Genomic DNA, 20,542 nt, shown 5'->3' on the forward strand with positions numbered 1-20,542 from the left:
GCAGCTGGGATCTGGCGTTACTGTGGCTGTGGTGTAGGCCGGCAGCTGCAGCTCCGATTGGTGTCCTAGCCTGGGAACCTTCATATGCCGCGGGAGCGGCCCTAAAACAAAAAAGAATTCGGCCAGCTTCCCTGTAGGTCTCCACACGTCCCTCCTTGTGCACAACACTCCCCCTTCCCCTAAAATAACCACTGTCCTAACTTTTACCCTGATCACTTGTTTGAGTTTCTTTCACAGTCTTATCCCTCACATCTATGTCCCTAGATGCTATAGTTTAGATTTGACTATTTTAGATATATATCTTCAATATTCTATTGTAAGCATTTTTAAACACACAGAAAGGTGCATAAATTATAGAGTGAACAGTCATATGTTCATTGGCTAGATTCTCCAATTAGCATTTTTCTGTATTTGATTGATCACACATCCATTTGTCCATTCCTGTATCATTCATTCACACAATGGTGCATTTTCCCCTGTCCCTGATGTCCTGCCAGTTGGCAGATGGATCCAGTGGCTTGATCTGATTCAGGTTTGACCTTTCCGATGAGATAAGGTACTGATGTGTTCTTTCATCAGGAAGTACATGACGTCTCTTTTTAAAACGTATATTTATTATTTAGAGCAGTTTTAGGGTCAGAGAAAAATTGAGCAGCAGGTACAGAGACTTCCCGTGTACCTTCTGCCCCCACACACACATAGTCGACGTCATCACCAGAATGTGGTACGTTTGTCAGGGTTGATGAACCTTCATTGATACACCATTATCTCCCAAAGCCCACAGTTTGCATTAGGTTCACTCTTGGTGGTGTGCATTTCATGGATTTGGACCAGTGTCTAATGACATGTATCCACTCTTAGAGTATGGTACAGAGTAATTTCACTGCCCTAAAAATCTGCGTTCTGCCTACTCATCCTCCCCACACCTGATGCCTTTGGTTTCTCTCTTTTATTATGATAACTGGATTCATTAATTCATTAGAATGTGCCCAGGCTGAAGCACCAGGCGGGCCACAGAATGAGCTTTGGTCAAACCGGAAGCGAACCCCTTTTCCCTTGCAGTGTCCATCCGGCGCCCTCTACTGGCAAAGCTTCGTTCAGTGCCCGCTTGCAAAGGAAAACTTGAAAATATTTAAGGGGCCAGATAATTTTCACAGAGGTCAAGGACCATGAATTTGAGGAAGAGAGGCAAGAAATCAAGAATTGGCACACGTGACACGCATGTGCTGATCAATACTCTGATGAAAGAACATGCTCGCCTGTCTCCAGAAACCTTTGTGCAGCTCGGCTTGGGTACCCTTTTCCTGCATCACAGCCTGGGAATTCTCTCTGGGAGGGAAGCTTCCGGCTTCCCCCTCTCTGGGTGATCACTCTCTTCATGTACTTCGTTGTCCCAAATCTGAAAAACTGTCGTTTCATATTTTTTACTAATGTGAAAAAGATGTTTAAGGTGCAAGAGTAAATCTGGGCTCATGTTATTCTGCCGTGTCTGGAGGAGGAAGTCCAACCCTCCTGCCTTCTGTTTGCAAACATTTACTTGGTGTCACTTGCCTGTCCTTGCATTGTTCCCTTTTGAGAGTCTCTTTCTTTTAGCCGTGTCTCTTCCTGTGTACAGTATGTTGTTGAGTTTTGCTTTGCGGCGTCCTCTGAAAAATCTTTTCCTCTTAATGGGCGAGTTATGCCCGTTTGTTTATTGATGTGACATTTGCTTTCAGTTCTGTTATGTTTTGTGTACTGTTTTGATATTCCATATTTTACTGATTCTAAAACTCATGTTTCCCCATATTTTAACATTTGCGAAATCAAGGTGTGTCTTGGAGTCGAGGGCATGTTAAAGTTTAATTGGCAGTGTTTTTTCTTTTATTTAGCGGCACATAAAAGAATGTTTTACAATCTATATTTTAGATTCCATAAAATATAATATTTATTTGAAGGTCTTTATGTGGTCTACATTTTTACTCTTGTAGAAGTACATTGTTACTGTACTTCTAATATTTAAGAAGGTTTGTATTTCTGTGAGAGTCCTTTATGTATTTATTTTTGGCTGTGACTGAGGCATGCGGAAGTTCCTGGGCCAGGGATCGAACCCTCAACACAACAGCGACCTGAGCCGCAACAGTGACAGTGCTGGATCCTTAACCCACCAGGCCACCAGGAAACTCCTGGTGACTTATTGGTTACCTCTTTCTTTAGAGAGTGTTATACAGTTTCATGACTTTGTGTCTGGTTATGAATTTTTGTTTTGTTTTGGGTTTTTTTTTTTTTTTTTGGCTGTACCCAGTATATGCAAGTTCCTGGGCCAGGGATCAAATTCCAATTGAAGCTTTGACCTACAGCACAACTGCCAGCAACGCCAGATCCTTAACCTGCTTCACCACAGTGGGAATTCCCTGTTTTGCTTTGTTTTTAATTCTGTGTGTAATTCCTTGAGTTTCCTGGATTGGTGCCTTTTATTGGTACTCTAATTCTCAGCCGTTGTCAGATATTTTTTTTTTACAAGTTTTATTTTTATTGATCGCATAGAAGCTATATTAGTTTCAGGTATACAGTGTAATTATTTGGCTTTTTTTTTTTTGTCTTTTTGTCTTTTGTCTTTTTTTTGTTGTTGTTGTTGTTGTTGCTATCTCTTGGGCCGCTTCCGCGGCATATGGAGGTTCCCAGGCTAGGGGTTGAATCGGAGCTGTAGCCACCGACCTACACCAGAGCCACAGCAACGCAGGATCCGAGCCGTGTCTGCAACCTACACCACAGCTCACGGCAACGCCGGATCGTTAACCCACTGAGCAAGGGCAGGGACCGAACCCGCGACCTCATGGTTCCTAGTCGGATTCGTTAACCACTGCACCACGATGGGAACTCCTAATTATTTGGCTTTTGTATTTGTTGCAAAAAGGTCATCACCATCAGTCTAGGTAAGGTACACTCCCAAGTAGTTACAGTGTGTTTTTTCTCTTGTGATGAGGTCTTCTGAGGCTAAGAGATGTTGAGTGGTTTTCCTCATCCGCTGCTGACCCGAGGTCAGACTTCAGGTCAGTGGGGTCTTGCTCTGACCTCTTTCCATCATCAGCCACAGCACATCCTGTCAGGCCTCCTTTGCTGGGCCAGTGAGACGAGGCAACGGCAGGCAGGAGTTAAGTTTCATGTTTTGCATCCCAGCTCTGCCTCTTGTAACTCTGAGATCTGGGGCATGTTGCGTATTCTCTTTGAGTCTATACCTTCTCCTCTGTAAACAGGGTTAACAGGAGCATCTTCAAAGGCTGCCTTGGGAATTAAGACAGCTCACCCCTCCATGCCCAGCACAGTGGCTGCTGCTCTCAATGAACACACAATTCCTCTGTCAGATATTTTCTTTTCAGATTCCAGGTAAAGCTATGTTAACTGTTATTTTTCTCCTTTATGTCTCTTAACTTCCCTCTTGAGTTTCCTTTTTTTTTTTTTTTTGTCTTTTTAGGGCCCCACTCACGGCATATGGAGGTTCCCAGGCTAGGGGTTGAACTGGAGCTGGAGCTGCCAGCCTACACCACAGCCACAGCAACATGGGATCTGAGCCATGTCTGCAGTTTACACCACAGCTCACAGCAACGCTGGATCCTTAACCCCCTGAGCGTGGCCAGGGATCGAACCTATGTCCTCATGGATACTAGTCATATTCATTTCTGACGGCCACAATGAGAACTCACCCCCCCCTTTTATGGTATCTGTTCTATGTTCTTCTGGTCTATCTTCTAGTCTATAAATTCTCTTTTCACTTGTTTCTTAAGAGAATTTCAGCAATCATCTCATTTCTATAATTTTTCTTCAAATATGCTAGGTCATTGTTTCATACTTTTCTCTTTCATGCACCTGCTTTCGCACTTACATTTGGTTAATTTAATCTGCCTCTGTTCGTTCCTGGGTCTGAAATCTTTATAAGTTTGTTTCTGCTGATTTTTGCTCTTGATTCCTTTTTTCCTTGCATGCTGCACTATTCTGATGACATCTTCATTGCTCTCAAAAATTGTTTGTGAACTTTCTTTGAGTCCTAGGATCAAAGTACTTTCCTCCAGAGAGGATTTTCATTTACTTTCACAAGGCATCTTTGGGGAATACCAGTTGGGGACCTCCTTAAAGCAGATTCATAACTCAAACTTTTTGGGGTCACTTAGATGATATGACCAGCCTGCACATCTATGTTATGGCTGATATATGGCCACCCTTTTTTTTTTTTTTTTTTTTTTTTTTTTTTTGCTTTTTAGGGCTGGACCCATGGCACATGGAAGTTTCCAGGCCAGGGGTTGAATCGGAGCTACAGTTGCCGGCCTATGCCACAGCTACAGTCACAGCAACTCAGAATCCCAGCTGCGTCTGCGACCTGCACCACAGCTCACAGCAACGCCGGCTCCCCAGTCCACTGAGTGAGGCCAGGGATCAAACCCGAATCCTCATGGACACGAGTCAGGTTCATTACCACTGAGCCACAACAGGAACTCCCATGTGGTCACAACTTTTTAAGGGCAGTTTTATTTCTCTCTACCCACCCCTGCCTTGTTCTGTTTAGCTTCAAGGCCATTTTCCCAATAGTCTGTTAGGACTGTAGGAGCAGGTTCACTTGTGGTTCACCCTTATCCTGAGGGTGTTGCTTTTGAAAGGAGTGGGTGGTTTCAGCTTAATGAACATAGGGTCTCATGGTAGCCTCCTCGCCTGGGAGGGCTCTCCGTGACTTCCCTCCTCTCCATTTCATGAAGTTCGAGTTTGCCCAGATCAGTGGGTGTCCTCAGGGCAACAGCAGCACCAGGGCTCCCTTACCCAGCTGGCCTTGGGCATCCTGCCTTCCCCTAGATTTCGACGTGGCAGTTCCTTACTTTCTTCTCACCTCGTGTTGCTTTTATTTTTTAAAATTTAAAGACTTGATGTTTTGAGAGCAAGCTTAGGTTCACAGCAAAACTGAGAGCAGGGTACAGAGATTTTTCCATATCCTCCCGGCCCCGCACAGGCACAGTCTCCTCCATTCTCAGCATCCTCCACCACAGTGGGACATTTGTTACAACTGATGGGCCTACATCGATGCGTCACATCATAATCACCCAAAGTCCATAGTTTATATTAGGTTTCACCCTTAGTGTGGACGTTCTATGCTCATGTTGCTTTTAAGGAGGTATTTGTGATATTTATCATTCGTAGTTTTCAGCAGGAGATTTGGCCCAAATAAGCTTGGGATTGGAAATCTATTTAAAGTATTAATGCATGACTTTAACATTTAGTAGGAAGGAAACTTTTCGTGATTTCCTTATTCTGAGCCAGGTTCTAGGTCTTTCCATATCATTTCTCACGTAATCCTCTTAAATATTTTATGAATTTTTTTTTGATGGCCCATCCTTTTCTTCAGTTCTCTCCTTTTTAAATTTTTTAAAATTAAAATTCTTTATTGAAATATAGTTGCTTTACAGTGTTGTGTTAGACATTTTTGTGAGTTAAGTGATGGTAGTCCTGTTTTACAGCTAAGAAAACCAAGGTCCAGAAAGACTGAAATACAAAGGATTGTATACATACCAAAGATGTACATGGCAAAATCTGAATTCCATCCCAGTGGTTTTTTTTTTTTTTTTTTTTTTTGTCTTGTTGTCCTTCTAGGGCCACATCTGTAGCATATGGAGGTTCCCAGGCTAGGGGTTGAATTGGAGCTACAGCTGCCGGCCTACACCACAGCCACAGCAACGCAGGATCTGAGCCACGTCTGTGACCCACAACACAGCTCACGGCAACGCCGGATCCTTAACCCACTGAGCAAGGGCAGGGATTGAACCCACAATCTCATGGTTCCTAGTCGGATTCATTTCCGCTGCACCACGACAGGAACTTATGTTCTTTTTGCACCATACCAGACTAGCTGTTGCATTTTTTGAGCATCTACAGGATATTAGTTCTGAGGACGTTTGAGAAGTGCCTGGTACACAGTGGATGTTCAAAAATATTTGTGGTCTGAATAAATGAATCACTGAGCCAGAAAAAGTTCCTAGCCTTGTGATCTACTGGAGAACACAGTTTACTAGGGGATGTAAACATGTGAATACATCGAGTACAGTTTGCTGTGGTAAGTGGCATAAATGTGAGCTGAGTGCTGTGAGAGCACAGAATAAAGAATTCTTTTTAGTAATTTATCAGATTATAAGTAGAGGCTGTAGGGAGTTCCCTCATGGCTCAGTGGGTTAAGGATCCGGTGTCGTCACTGCTGTGGCTCAGGTTGCTGCTGTGGTGCAGGTTTGATTCCTGGCCTGGAATCTTCTGCATGCTGTGGGTGCTGCCAAAAAAAAGAAAAAAAAAGGTAGAGGCTGTGGCAGTAGATGAATCTGGAAAGACAAGCAGGATTCAGATCCTGAAGGACCTTGTGACCATGTTATTGCTCAGCTTGGGTGCTTACTTTATGCCTGATGGTGGATGAACTGCTCGGCAGGGGTTGATTTAATCCTCACAGCACCCCGTTAGCATTTTTACGTATAGATAGGAAAAGCAAGATGTTAAGCAAATTGGATTGTGATGATCATTGTACAACTATAAATGTAATAAACTCATTGAGTAATAAAAAAAAAAAAAGACGTTAAGCAACTTGGCCAAGGTCACACAGGCTAGTAGCAGAAGCCGTATTACCTGAGCTTTCAACCCAGGCAGTTTGACTGTGGAGTCCGCTTCCTTGACCCCTGCCTATGCTTTTGTTTTGTTCTCTTTTGCTTCTAGTAGCATATATCCTGGACACACTTATACTACTAGCTACCAGATCTGCTACTACCAGATCTGCTGCTACCAGATCTACTAGCTGCATTTGATTTCTCTGTATGGATTTAGCATTCTTTCATTTAACTGTGTTGATAGACATTTTTCGTTGTTTCTAGGTTTTTGCAATTACGGACATGCTGCGGTGAGCAGTACTTACTCTTTACTCCAAGCCGATTCTGATACACCCCACAGGGTCACTCTTACCCTTTGATTAATCATCAATGGACGAAAATTTCCTTCAGGGCCCTCTCAATTCTGAGATTCGAAGAATCCCGATTCTTTTTTTATTTTTATTTTTGGCCATGCCTGAGGCATGCAGATGTTCCTTGGTCAGGGATCAAACTTGTGCCACAGCAGTAACCAGAGCCACAGCAGTGACAATGCCAGATCCTTAACCTGATGAGCTGCCAGGGAACTCCAAAAAGTCACTTTTTTTTCTTTTTTTTTTTTGTCTTTTTAGGTCCGCACCCGTGGCATATGGAAGCTCCTGGGTTAGGGGTCAAATTAGAGCTACAGCTGCTGGCCTACACTACAGCCGTGGCAACTCAGGATCCGAGCCGTGTCTGCCACCTACACCAGAGCTCATGGCAACACCGGACCCTTAACCCACTGAGTGAGGCCAGGAGTCGAGTCTGTGTCTTCATGGATGCTAGTCAGATTTCGTTTCTGCTGCACCACGGTAGGAACTCCAGACAGTCACAATTCTTAGTTTATGAGTGCTACCTGTGTAGATTACTCAGTGTGGTAATTGACAAGGCTCATTTGTACTCATTTTCTGAAGATCGAAGGCCTGGGTGACATCATGGCTAATATTTACCAAAGGCTTCCTGTGCCAAGCACTGCACTAAAATGTTATTCTATTTAATCCTCTCAGCTATCAAGTATGAGCAATCCTATCATTGTCCCCATTTTTAAAAAGAGGAAATGGGCTCAAAAAGGTTAAATGACTCGTCTTTGGTTGTATAGCTACTAAATGGCTGTCTGATTGCAAAAGGGCTGCCATAACAAAGTACCTGGAAATGGGTGTCTTGAAACAACAGGAATTGATTGTCTCCGGGTTCTGGAGGCTAGAAGGCCAAGATCAAGGTGTGGGCAGCAGCGCTGGTTCCTTCCAAGGGCTCCGAGGGAGAATCTGTTCCGTGGCTCTCTCCCAGCTTCTGGTGGTTGCCAGCAATCCTCGGCCCTCTTTGGCGTGTGGATGCATCACGCCGGCCTCTGCCTTTGTCCTCGCATGGCTTTCTCCCTGTGTGTGTCTCTCTTCACATGGCTTTTCCTCTGTTTTTTCTTTTTAGGGCTGCTCCTGCAGCAGTTTTTTCTTGCTTCATTATTTTTACCGTAAATAAAGCCCAAACTCTTGATATGCTTAAACCTTAAATACTGATAGCATTTTATTAGTTTCTTTATATTACTTCATAGTTTTGTGATTAAAAACCCAGAGATGCGCGCATTTATGAATTTTACAATTTTGCAGTATGATTCCTCTGTAACAACTATTTAAGGCTGTCGGGTTAACGAACATCTTAATTTTAGGCCAGATGCACAGGGCTGCAGTTATTTATTTATTTTTGGCCATGCCCTCGGCGTGTGGAAGTTCTCAGGCGCAGTATCGAACCCGCGCCACAGTAGCCACCCAAGCTGCTGTAGTGACAACGCCAAATCCTTAACCCACTGTGCCGAAAGAGAACTCCAGGGCTGCCGTTTTGATCTTATAAAAACACATTTACACCTCAATATGTTTGCTTGATAGTTTGATTTTTTTTAGAACAGATGTATCCCATTTTCATTCCATAATCAGATTTTATACTTTTTAGTTTTTAGGAAAAGTTCAAACTTCTTTAAGATTTCTTTATTTTTTGCAGTTTGAATTCAACAGAAGTAATACTTTCTACCTCTTCGACCACACTGATATTACCGTTACATATCCTGGGGAAAGTGAAACAAATTGGGCTATTGCAAGTTTGGTTACTGCTTGACTTGATCTCAAAAGGTAATTACAGAATCTTTTAAATTAATTAATTAATTAATTAATTTAATTTTTAAGTGATTTTAATTTTTTCCATTGTAGTTGATTTGCAGTGTTTCATCAATTTCTACTATACAGCAAAGTGTGCCAGTCATACATATATGTACACATTGTTTTTCTCACACCCTCCATCCTGTTCCATCGCAAGTGACTAGGTAGAGTTCCCTGTGCTGTACAGCAGGATCTCATTGCTTCTCCACTCCTTATGCAATAGTTTGCATCTACTAACCCTGGACTCCCAGTCCATCCCACTCCCTCCCCCTCCCCCTAGGCAACCACAAGTCTGTTCTCCAGGTCCATGACTTTCTTTTCTGTGGAAAGGTGCATTTGTGCCATATATTAGATTCCAGATATGGGGATATCATCTGGTATTTGTCTTTCTCTTTCTGACTTACTTCATTTAGGCTACATGTGTGATATATAACCTTAGACATAAAGTTTGAAAAATCAAATAGGCCATTTTATTCCCTTTTATGTAGTAAGCATCTAAGTAACATGTAATGTGAGGAAGAATTGACAGATCTGGAAGAGAGCAGACTTTTTTTCCCTCTTTTTAGGGCTGGGTAGGGGTCGAGTCAGAGCTGCAGCTGCTGGCCTATGCCACATCCACAGCAACGCCAGATCCAAGCTGGCCCTGCGACCTACACCACAGCTCACAACAACGCCAGATCCTTAACCCACTGAGTGAGGCCAGGGATCAAACCCACGTCCTCATGGTTAGTAGTTGGGTTCTTTACTGCTGAGCCACAGTGGGAACTCCTGGAAGAGGACAGACTTGTTGAGGGTATCCTGACTCTCTTCTTCCCTCCCTCCTTCCTTTCTTCTTTCTTTCAGGTCGCACCCTTGGTGTATGGAAGTTCCCAGCCAGGGATTGAATCTGAGCTGCAGCTGTGACCTACACCACAGGTGCAGCAATGCTGGGTCCTTTAATCCACTGTGTGGGGCTGGGGATCCAATCCATGCCTCCCAAGTGACCCAAGCTGCTGCAGCCAGATTCTGAACCCACTGCACAACAGTGGGAACTCATCTTTAGTGGCTGCCATGTTATAAAGAGGTTAGATTAAGATCTGTGTTTCTTCAGAGGACAATTCTAGTACCAATGGCGTCTAGTAGGCAGGTATCAGCGGGACTAAGGAGGAGTCTGCTAGCGATTAAAGCTAAAAGTCAAATGGGCCATCTCAAGAATTAGTGAGTAGTTAATGCCTGGACATTTGTAGAAAGAGCCTAGATGACCCAGCTCTTAGAGATTTCATAATTAGGCACCCAGCGTAGAATCAGGTCCCTTGTAAGCGAGTTCTTAATGGCTTGTGAAGGGTAATCCTGCATCGTGTCAGAGACCGGACAGGTGACTTTTGATGTTACAACTTTAAGATTCTTTGAAACTTTAGGATAAGATTAGTTCTCTTCAGTTAAAACAGATAGAGAGGAGTTCGGGCTGTGGTGCAATGGGATTGGCAGTGTCTCTGCAGCACCAGGATGCAGGTTCGATCCTCAGCCTGGCACAGTAGGTTAAAGGATGTGGTGTTGCTGTGCTCGTGGTGCAGGTTGCAGCGGTGGCTCGGATCTGATCCTTTACCTGGGAACTCCATGTGCCATATGCCCTGGGGTGGCCAAAAAAGAAAAAAAAAAGATAGAGAGGGGACTGTATCATACAGTGTATCAAATCATATTCCATATGGGCAAAATGTTATAAAACCTGAAATATTAGGATGGAGGAAGTTGTCCTTTGAAACCTATGTGAGGTATATTAAAGGAGATGCTTGTGGTAGAGTATCGGAACGCAGAACAAGGAATTAGATAATTTGGATTTTAGTCTCATCTCTGATGGTTCCATTTTTGAAAGTCAACCCTAAATCCATAGAGATGATTCAGGCTTCATTCTTTTTAAACCTGCTGGCCTATTTTACTTTAGCCAAGAGTGTCTCATCTGTCACAGCTGATGGCCAAAAGGAAAGAAGAGTTGGAGAACGTACTGGGCTAAGCTTTTGACCATGGGTGGGTTAATTTGACCTCTCATAAATTTAATTTCCTCATCTGCAAAAGGAGAGGGCTAAATTAGGATTTTTAAATATAGATCGTGATGCATCAAATCCAGTTTCTATTGATGTGTATTTTTCTGGGAAAAGGTTAATATGTTTCATTAGAAGAATACACCCCAAAAGATGAAGAACACTGGTTCTTTCTAAATCTGATTTATCTTAGTAAAAAGGTATTTGTGGAGTTCCCGCTGTGGTGCAGTGGGTTAAGGATCTGGTGTTGCCACAGCTGTGGTTTAGGTTGCAGTTGCGGCTCAGATTGGATCCCTGGCTCAGGAACTTCCATATGCTGTGGGTGTGGAAAAAAATTTCTTTTAAAATTAGTGGCTATGTTAAAAAATTTGCAGATTATTTATTTCACAAGGAGTTGCAGACAGGAAATAAAAGAAGAAGGGTAAACAGAGCTGCTAAGAGAGGCCAAGGAACAATAACCATTGTCACGGGCAATCACCCATGCTTTTTTTGTGTTGTCACTTCTGATCCCTGGGAACAGAATTTTAGGTTGATAGACTGTGAAGTCTGACTCAGGATGGCTGCTCATGTTGAATGTCATTTGGTAGAAAGGTAGTAAACACAAAACATGATACAGGAAACTCATATCATCAGCTACATGAAAATCAAATTTACTGCTTATGATCATATCTCATAGTCTCAGATTTGGATAGAATAAAAGAGCCAAGAGAATAGAGTAACTTTCTAGAGCTGTCTTTATTCTACCTTGTCCATAGTAACAGCTGACATATGCATGCAAGAAAACGTTCATCTGATCGCAGTAAAACTCGTTTATTGGGGCCTCCTGAGAACAAGGTCTGTGTTACAAGTCATCTTTTTCAGAATTAGGCAGTCTGCTCAGGGTCCTAGACGGGAGTTAGGCCTAATGGTTTTCTAGGTCTAGCGTCTTGTGCTTTTCTGTTAATTTCCCTGATGGTTGCCATGCTGATCATCTCTTTTCGCTTAAAATATCTGCCACATTTGCCTTTTGGTTACCACACTTTCCGGGTTTTCTCCCATCTCCCTGATTGCTCATCAGTCTTCTCATTTCTCCAACCTCTTATTTTTGTTTTGTTTTATTTTATTTTATTTTATTTTTTTGACCATGCCTCAAGGCATGGGAAAGTTCCTGGGCCTGGGATGGAACCCAAGCCACAACTGGAACCAGAGCCACAGTAGTGATAACACCAGATCCTTAACCTGCTGAGCCACGAGGGAACTCCTCTTCGACCTCTTAATGTCGGAGGGCCACAGGATTCAGTCTTTGAGCTTGTCTCATGTCATCAGATACCAAAAAGACTCTTAGACCTCTAGGCTCATATATGTAGCTGTCTATGTGACACATCCACTTGTGTGACTAAAAGGTTCTTAAATCAAGTGTTTTGGGCAGTATATTAAGTCTTATGTGAATGTTAGGGACATTTGGAAACAAAAGTATTTTATTTTATTTTATTTTATTTTATTTTATTTTATTTGACCCCTAGCCTGGGAACTTCCATATACCGTGGGCGCAGCCCTAAAAAGACAGAAACAAAATTATTTTATTTTGTTTTATTTTATTGCTTTTTAGGGCCATACTCGTGGCATATAGAAGTTCCTGGGCTAGGGGCTGAGTTGAAACTCCAGCTGCCAGCCTGTACCACAGCCACCTCAATACCAGATCTGAGCCACATCTGGCAACCTACATTGCAGCTCACAGCAATGCTGGATCCTTCAACCACTGAGTGAGGCCAGGGATTGAACCTGCATCCTCATGGATACTAGTTGGGTTCTTAAACCGCTGTGTGTCACAACTGGAACTCCCTATATATCTATTCTTTTTCAGTCTTTTTCAGATTATTTTCCCTTATAGGTTATTACTATATATAGGGGTCGAATTGGAGCTACAGCTGCTGGCCTATGCCACAGCCACAGCAACGCAGGATCTGAGCTGCGTCTGTGACCTACACCACAGCTCATGGCAATGCCAGATCCTTAACCCACTGAGGGAGGCCAGGGATCGAACCTGCATCCTCATGGTTCCTAGTTGGATTCGTTTCCCCTGAGCCACGATGGAAAAATCTGAAAATATATATATTTTTGAAATGATTTACTTAAAATTAAAGTACAGTTGATTCACCGTGTTGTGCCAATTACAAAATATTGAGTACAAGTCAAAAAATAGAGTTCTCGTCGTGGCTCAGTGGTCAGCGAACCCGACTAGCATCCATGAGCATGCGGGTTTGAACCCTGGCCTTGCTCAGTGGGTTAAGGATCTGGTGTTGCCGTGAGCTGTGCCATAGGTCGAAGAGGTGGCTCAGATCCTGCGTGACTGTGGCTGTGTGTAGGCCGGCAGTTGCAGCTCCGATTGGACCCCTAGCCTGGGAACCTCCGTATGCCACAGGTGCGGCCCTAAAAAGACAAAAAAAAAAAAAAAAAAAGAATATTGAGTATAGTTCCCTGTGCTGTATGGTAGGTCTTTGTTGGTTATCTGTTTTCTATGTAGTGGTGTGTCTCTGTTAATCCTAAACTCCTAATTATCCCTCCCCCGCCTTTCCCCTTTGGTATCCGTAAGTTTGTTTTCTAATATTGTTTATAATCTGGAATTTTTCCTTTTGTAAATAGCTATTTTTATAAAGATGGTGTATATTTTTGGTAGATAGATAGATAGATTTACTATTGACGTTCTGGTGAGTAATCTGTCCGCTCTTTGAGGCCCATGTTTTTCAAAGGGTTTTCTGGAAACGATTTCCTCGTATTTCATTTGTTTTCGTTTTGTGTTTTAGAAGGTGTGAAAAAAGGATCTACGATGAGTTGCTTTTGATAGTACTCGGTTAAACAACGTGAAAACGATGGCTTTAGGAGTACTGACTGTGTTAAAAAGCGTCGTGAATTTCCAGAAGGTGACTGTAACATGCGACATTTCATAGACCAGGGCGGGAGAACTCATAGGGATGCTGTGTTCTGTGGAAGATACCAGGAAAACACTGTGCGGTGTGAACGTGTACAACTTTCAGAGTTCCTGCTGTGGTGAGGTGGGATCAGAGGTCTGCAGCACTGGGACACAGGTTCGATCCCTGGCCCTGCACAGTGGCTTAAAAGATCTGGCATTGCTGCAGCTGTGGCGTAGGTCGCACCTGTGAATCAGATCTGATCCTTGGCCTGGGAACTCCATTTACTGCGAGGCGGCCAAAAAAGAAAAAATAAAGTGTACAACTTGGTACAAATGGGATATTACACGTGCTATTTTCACTTAATGTGTATGTCCTGGATATCTTTCCATGTCAATAGAGTCATAGCCTTCTTTTATTGACTTGCATGGTGTATTTAATTGACTGTAATTGACTTATTTAGTGTCATATTGATAAAAACAACCCAAACGTCTAACTTTTAATTATTATAAACAATGCTTTGATGAGCATCCTTACTTTTTAATTGTGTGATTATCTCCTAGAGTTAAATTCCTAGTAGTAGGATTATTTAATTTACAGGGTGTACAGATTTATTTTATTTTATTTTATTTTCCCACTGTACAGCAAGGGGATCAAGTTATCCTTACATGCATACATTTTTTTCCCCCACCCTTTGTTCTGTTGCAACATGAGTATCTAGACATAGTTCTCAATGCTGCTCAGCAGGATCTCCTTGTAAATCTATTCTTTTTTTTTTTTTGTCTTTTTTTTTGCTATTTCTTTGGGCCGCTCCCACGGCATATGGAGGTTCCCAGGCTAGGGGTCGAATCGGAGCTGCAGCCACCAGCCTACGCCAGAGCCACAGCAACGCGGGATCCGAGCCGCGTCTGCAACCTACACCACAGCTCACGGCAACGCCCGATCGTTCACCCACTGAGCAAGGGCAGGGACCGAACCCGCAACCTCATGGTTCCTAGTCGGATTCGTTAACCACTGCGCCACGACGGGAACTCCTGTAAATCTATTCTAAGTTGAATCTGATAAGCCCAAGCTCCCGATCCCTCTCACTCCCTCCCCCTCCCATCAGGCAGCCACAAGTCTATTTTCCAAGTGCATGATTTTCTTTTCTGTGGAGATGTTCATTTGTGCTGGATATTGGATTCCAGTTATAAGTGATATCATATGGTATTTGTCTTTGTCTTTCTGGTTCATTTCACTCAGAATGAGAGTCTCTAGTTCCATCCATGTTGCTGCAAATGGCATGATGTCATTCTTTTTTATGGCTGAGTAGTATTCCATTGCATATATATACGGGTGTACACATTTTGATAACACTTCACCACATTCTTTGGTAGGAGAGCTGCTAGGCCCAAAGATCTCTTTCCTCACACACTCAGCAGTACTAGGTTTTTGTCGATCTTTAAAAAATTTTGCTTCAGAATTTTACTTCTGTGAATATAGCAAAGAGAGATAGATTCATACTAGGCCAACTCCTAAGGGTCCAATATATAAACCGGAATAGCAATTTTTTAATTTATATGGAGACTATAAATGCCTAGTGGACCACACCATTCATGCCAGCTGGTTAGCACACCTGCCTATAATAAAGATATATGAGAAAGCAAATATTAATAGGGTAGAATAAATAGAAAGTTTCTTGGTGAGTATAGGACCACAGATCGAAAGGAAGAGGAGCATTAAAAGACGATATTCATGGCGCTTTTGTGCCGAGATTGCCCCTGGACCAGGTGTTCCTCATTGCTTAAGTGCTCTTAGCCTCGGATAGTAGCAGAGGTGCTTCTCCAAAAGACGAACTTTGGGACTTGCCTTTCAAGGGACAACTTTTAATGAGTATGTAGATATATGTATTTCTCTTTGTAGTTTTTTTAAGACTATGGATTTTTTTCCCCCCCTTGTTTGTGGCATATGGAAGTTCCTGGGCCAGGGATCACACCTGAGCCACAGCAGCGACAAAGCCAAGTCTTTAATCGCTAGGCCACCAGGGAACTCCTTATGCATCATATTTTTGATTGAGCTTTGATTATACCTGATTTTGTAGAAGGCTTATTTCTTACAGCTTTAGATATGCTTTCCTGAGACAAAACCTTAATCGCCTTATTTGGGCTTAGGTCTCAAATCTCTTCGAACACTTAGAAATTGTGCTTGGTTTGTGTCATTTCTATAGCTGGCCTGACAGCCATTATAACACGATTCTTTCTAATCTCTGAAAGCAATTCCAGTTTGGGGATGCCTTGCTTTTGTCCCTATGTATCACCTGTAGTGGTTATCTCCATTTTATAAATGAGGATTCTGAAGCCCAGCAAGCTGAAGTAATTTTCTCAGGATCATAGCTAGCAGGAGGTGGAAGCGATATTCAAACTCAGATCTGTTTGGCCCCAAACTCATAGTTTTTCCACTATTCCATTCTGGCTTTCTGTATTCAAGGTCTATTATATCTTCTACCTACAGAGTTACTGTAAAGAAAATGAGAAACGTTTATGTTAGAAATGTGTGTGTGTACTTTGAATCATCCAGCTAAAGGTCAGGATTACTTGATCCTACATCCCGCAGTTTATCCAAAGTACAATTGGTGAAAACAGGCAATTTACTAGTCCAGTAAGTATAGTCCAGTCTTCTAATCTCTGGATGAAACACAGAAGTGTAATCTGGGGAAGGGAATGAAATACACCCTGAAGAAATTAAAATAACCTTTCCCTAGCAATTGCAAATACTGTTCAGAGGCTGAGCTATTATCAGAAGTTGATTGAAGAGCTGAAGCCCTTACACATTTTGATCACTTATCAGTTGGCTATTAAAATTTTAAGTGTAGGAGGGTAGCTAGACTTATCATGGCGATCGTTTTGAAATGTATAGAAATATTGAATCACTGTGTTGGGTAACAGGAATCGACATAGTGTTTTAGGTCAACTATACTCCACAAACAAACAAACAAACAAACCCATAGAAAAAGAGATGGGATTTGTGGTCAAGGGAGGCAGAGGGGTGGGGGACGGGGAATCGGATGAAGGCAGTCAGAGGCACAAACTTCCAGTTATAAGATGTACTAGGAATGTAATGTACATCATGATAAATATAATTAACACTGTATATTATATATGAAAGTTGTTGGGAGTAAATCCTAAGAGTTCTCATCATAAGGAAAACATATTTAAATTTTTTTTTTTTTTTTTTTTTTTTGTCTCTTTGCCTTTTCTAGGGTCGATCCCTCGGCACATGGAGGTTCCCAGGCTAGGGGTCGAATCGGAGCTGTAGCCACCAGCCTATGCCAGAGACACAGCAACGCTGGATCCGAGCCGCATCTGCGAACTACACCACAGCTCACGGCAACGCCGGGTCCTTAACCCACTGAGCAAGGGCAGGGACCGAACCCGCAACCTCATGGTTCCTAGTTGGATTCGTTAACCACTGCGCCACTACGGGAACTCCTTAAATGTTTTTTAATGCTGTATCTATATGAGATGATGGATGTTCACTAAACTTTTGTAGTCATCATTTTATGATGTATGTAAGTCAAACCATTATGCTATAGGGGTTCCCTGGTGGATCAGCAGGTTAAGGACCCAGCATGGTCGCTGCCATGGCTTAGATCAGTGCTGTGGCATGCGTTCAGTCCCTGACCTTAGAACTTCTGGATGTCACTGTGGGCTCGGCCAAAAAGAAAAAATATCATTAGGCTGTACACTGTAAACTTTTATAGTGCTGTTCATCAATTATACCTCAATTACGTTGGAAGAAAAAATAATACAATAAAAAAAAATTGAGTGTAGGAACACTTATGTTTACAGTAAAAGCCGAGGAAAGCACATCTAAATTGAAGTTTAAATTTGTGCCAGGAGCCTGCATGGTATGGCATTAGTGGTCTGTCTGTCTGGAAGCAACTGTGGCATTCAAAAGAGCTGAAGTGCAAGTTCAGATGCAGCTATAGCGAATGGGGGTTTTAGGGCATTGCCTTATTTGGGGTTGGGTCTCGACTCCTTGTTCTACAGCATTCCTTAATCCTGGGAGCTATTCCAGAAGAGGGATTTTCCTTTTCCACTGAAATTCATTTAGGGTGCTTAGAAGCCCCTTGGCTTCCAGACATGGTACAATGGAAAGAACCAGACATACCTGAGGCTTGAATGCCGCCACTGACTTTCTTTCACTGGCTATCTGAACTTGGGTAGGTTACACTGAGTCTATACTTCCTGATCTGTAAAATGGGCATAAAATAGTTACCTCATATGATTACTATCAGAATAAGTGAAGATAACGCAAGGAGTTCCCATCGTGGCTCGTGGTTAACGAATCCGACTAGGAACCATGAGGTTGCGGGTTCGATCTCTGGCCTCGCTCAGTGGGTTAAGGATCCGACGTTGCCATGAGCTGTGGTATAGGTCGCAGATGCAGCTTGGATCCCGCGTTGCTGTGGCTCTGGCGTAGGCCGGTGGCTACAGCTCCGATTCGACCCCTAGCCTGGGAACCTCCACATGCCGCGGGAGCGGCCCAAGAAATGGCAGAAAGAAAAAAAAAAAAAAAAGTGAGATAACGTAAAATATTTAGCACAGTGCCTGGTAGAAGGCGCATGATGTTTCCTTTTCCTTCTTTCAGATACAGGAGCACGTGATTACACGTCTTACGCAAGAGTGGCCCATGTGTGCAGAGAGTGGACTTAGTAAACAGTGGGAACGCACTAAGCTGCAATATTCTTTATCTGAACGCTAGACAGTTGCTGTTAGAGTTGTGGGGAGGGTGCCAGGAAGAGTGGCGACGTATGTCTCTGATGGTGCTGTTTCTTTTTTCTTGTCCAATTGGTCTCCTTGTTATATTTTTTTCTTTTTAAAAAGTTTTCTGGAAGTGTAGTTGATTGACGTTGTTGTGATCTTTTCTGCCGTACAGTGAAGTGATTTAGTCCTACATAGACACACGTCCATCCTCTCTCACATTCTTTTCCCACCTGGATAGACCATCACAGAATCTTGGGTAGAGCTCTCTGTGCTAGACAGCAGGTCCCCGTGGACCACCCCGTCCATGTACCCCCGTGTGCATACCGTGCTCTTTCTTTATTTTCTGTCTTGTGTTGAAAAAAAATTTTTTTTCCCCCAGTGATAATCGTACACATCAACATTTCCCAAAGTGCATTCCTAAGAATACTAGTCAAATAAGTTTGGAAGATGCTACTCTTCTACTGATCCCTTTCTCAGCTTCACAAAGCGCATTGTAGGAGTTCCTGTCATAGCTCAGTGGAAACAAATCTGACTAGTAACCATGAGGACGCAGGTTCGATCCCTGGCCTCGCTCAATGGGTTAAGGATCTGGTGGTGCTGTGAGCTGCAGTGTAGGTCACAGATGTGGCTCAGATCTGGCGTTGCTGTGGCTGGGGCATAGGCCAGCAGCTATAGCTCTGATTAGACCCCTAGCCTGGGAACCTCCATATGCAGCAGGTGTGGCCCTAAAAAAAAGACAAAAAATAAAATATTTTTTAAAAAGCACATTGTGTTTAAAAGTCTCCTAATAAAGAAACCTTTCATTGCGTCCAACTCAGCATTTTATCGTTGTATTTGGCTGTGGAGTGCTATTCTGGAGTAACATTTTCCCACTGCACATTCCATTTTGGGTATCTCATGGCTGTGGTGTCTTAGTTACAAGATCCTGTCGAACCCACAATATAGCTAGAACTTTCCGTGGACTCAGGAGAAACAAAACTTTTCAACATGTATCCATGTGCATGCGTTGGTAACTGTAACTCTAAAATAAACTACATTGTGGCTTGTGAAGGGTTTTTGTCTGCCAGCTGGGTACCTCATCATCATTTATTGAACCGCTTTAGTGGGAGTGACAGAATTTGAAAATAACTCTTTTCATCCTTATTTAAATAATTGACTCAGGTCCGTATTATAAAGGATGTTCGAATTGTTGATGTCTGAGTGTTGGGAAAACCGCTCACAGGGACGATGTAGCACCCGACAGATTCCTTGCTAATTGCCAGTGGGAAAATAGAAAAACAAGTAAGTAGATTCGTAAATTAATAAAGGTGAGTTCATACTGACCTCTGTGACTGCAGTGGTCGTGCTAGTCCTCTTCCCTTGCTGATTTGTAACTTCTTTCTCTGACTTTGAGAACCCTGGCTCCTATCATCCCCAAGATACCGGCTTCTTCGGTCGGCCCTAGCCACGCGTTAAGTACTGTCAACTGCTAACCCATAGCCCTGTGAGAAATGAATTCATTAGCCAGCAGGCTGTGTTTGTATAGCACTTTTTGAAAAAAGAAATGTATATATTTTTGGCCTCTGTGTAGTGGCTTAATGTGGCATTTCATTTCTCAGGCCAGGGATTGAACCCGGGCCACTGTGGTGAAAGCACTAAATCCTAACTACTAGACCACCAGGGAACTCCCTGATAAAGAAATAGCTTACATTCTTTTTTCTTGAACTGAGTCTTTGAAATCTGGTGTGTGTTTTACACTTACAGCTCATCTCACGTAGGACTGGCCACATGTCAAGTGCTGAATAACCATGTGTGACCCGCCACTGCCATCTTGGCAGAGATCTAGGTCACCACATTTTTGGGGACTGCCCCTTTGGTCTGTGCTTCTATATGTTTTTTGCTTTTTGTTGCTTCTCATTCTCAATACAGAAAATCCCACTGGGTTCTGTGATATGAACTGATCCCAGGTGCTTAGCTGGGTAAAACTACACTCTCCTGCCCTCCTGCAGGCTGTAGGAAGCATTCCACAAGACAGTCTCGGGAATGCTTGTAGGGGAGGCGTAGGGGCGATCCTGACGCAGCCATGGGGCAGGCAGGGGGACATGGCTGGGGAAGCTGAATACCGGGCACACGTCAAACTACTTAGAG

At 43.0% G+C, this 20,542-nt stretch overlaps 1 long non-coding RNA gene across 7 annotated transcripts in view; it reads left to right on the forward strand.

Moving 5' to 3' along the window:
- LOC102165590 overlaps window positions 1-20,542 on the forward strand; it is a 90,201-nt gene that overhangs the window by 19,747 nt on the left and 49,912 nt on the right. For 5 of the 7 annotated variants that reach the window (XR_002340642.1, XR_002340646.1, XR_002340643.1 and 2 more), the window contains 2 exons: window positions 8,610-8,737; window positions 19,577-19,696. This is a non-coding gene — a long non-coding RNA (uncharacterized LOC102165590). Of the gene's footprint in view, window positions 1-3,233; window positions 3,364-8,609; window positions 8,738-19,576; window positions 19,697-20,542 lie in introns of all 7 variants that reach the window. The other 2 variants (XR_002340645.1, XR_002340644.1) reach the window with 2 other exon arrangements.

This window comes from Sus scrofa, chromosome X (assembly GCF_000003025.6).
Source record: "Sus scrofa isolate TJ Tabasco breed Duroc chromosome X, Sscrofa11.1, whole genome shotgun sequence".
Classification (NCBI taxonomy): Eukaryota; Metazoa; Chordata; class Mammalia; order Artiodactyla; family Suidae; genus Sus; species Sus scrofa.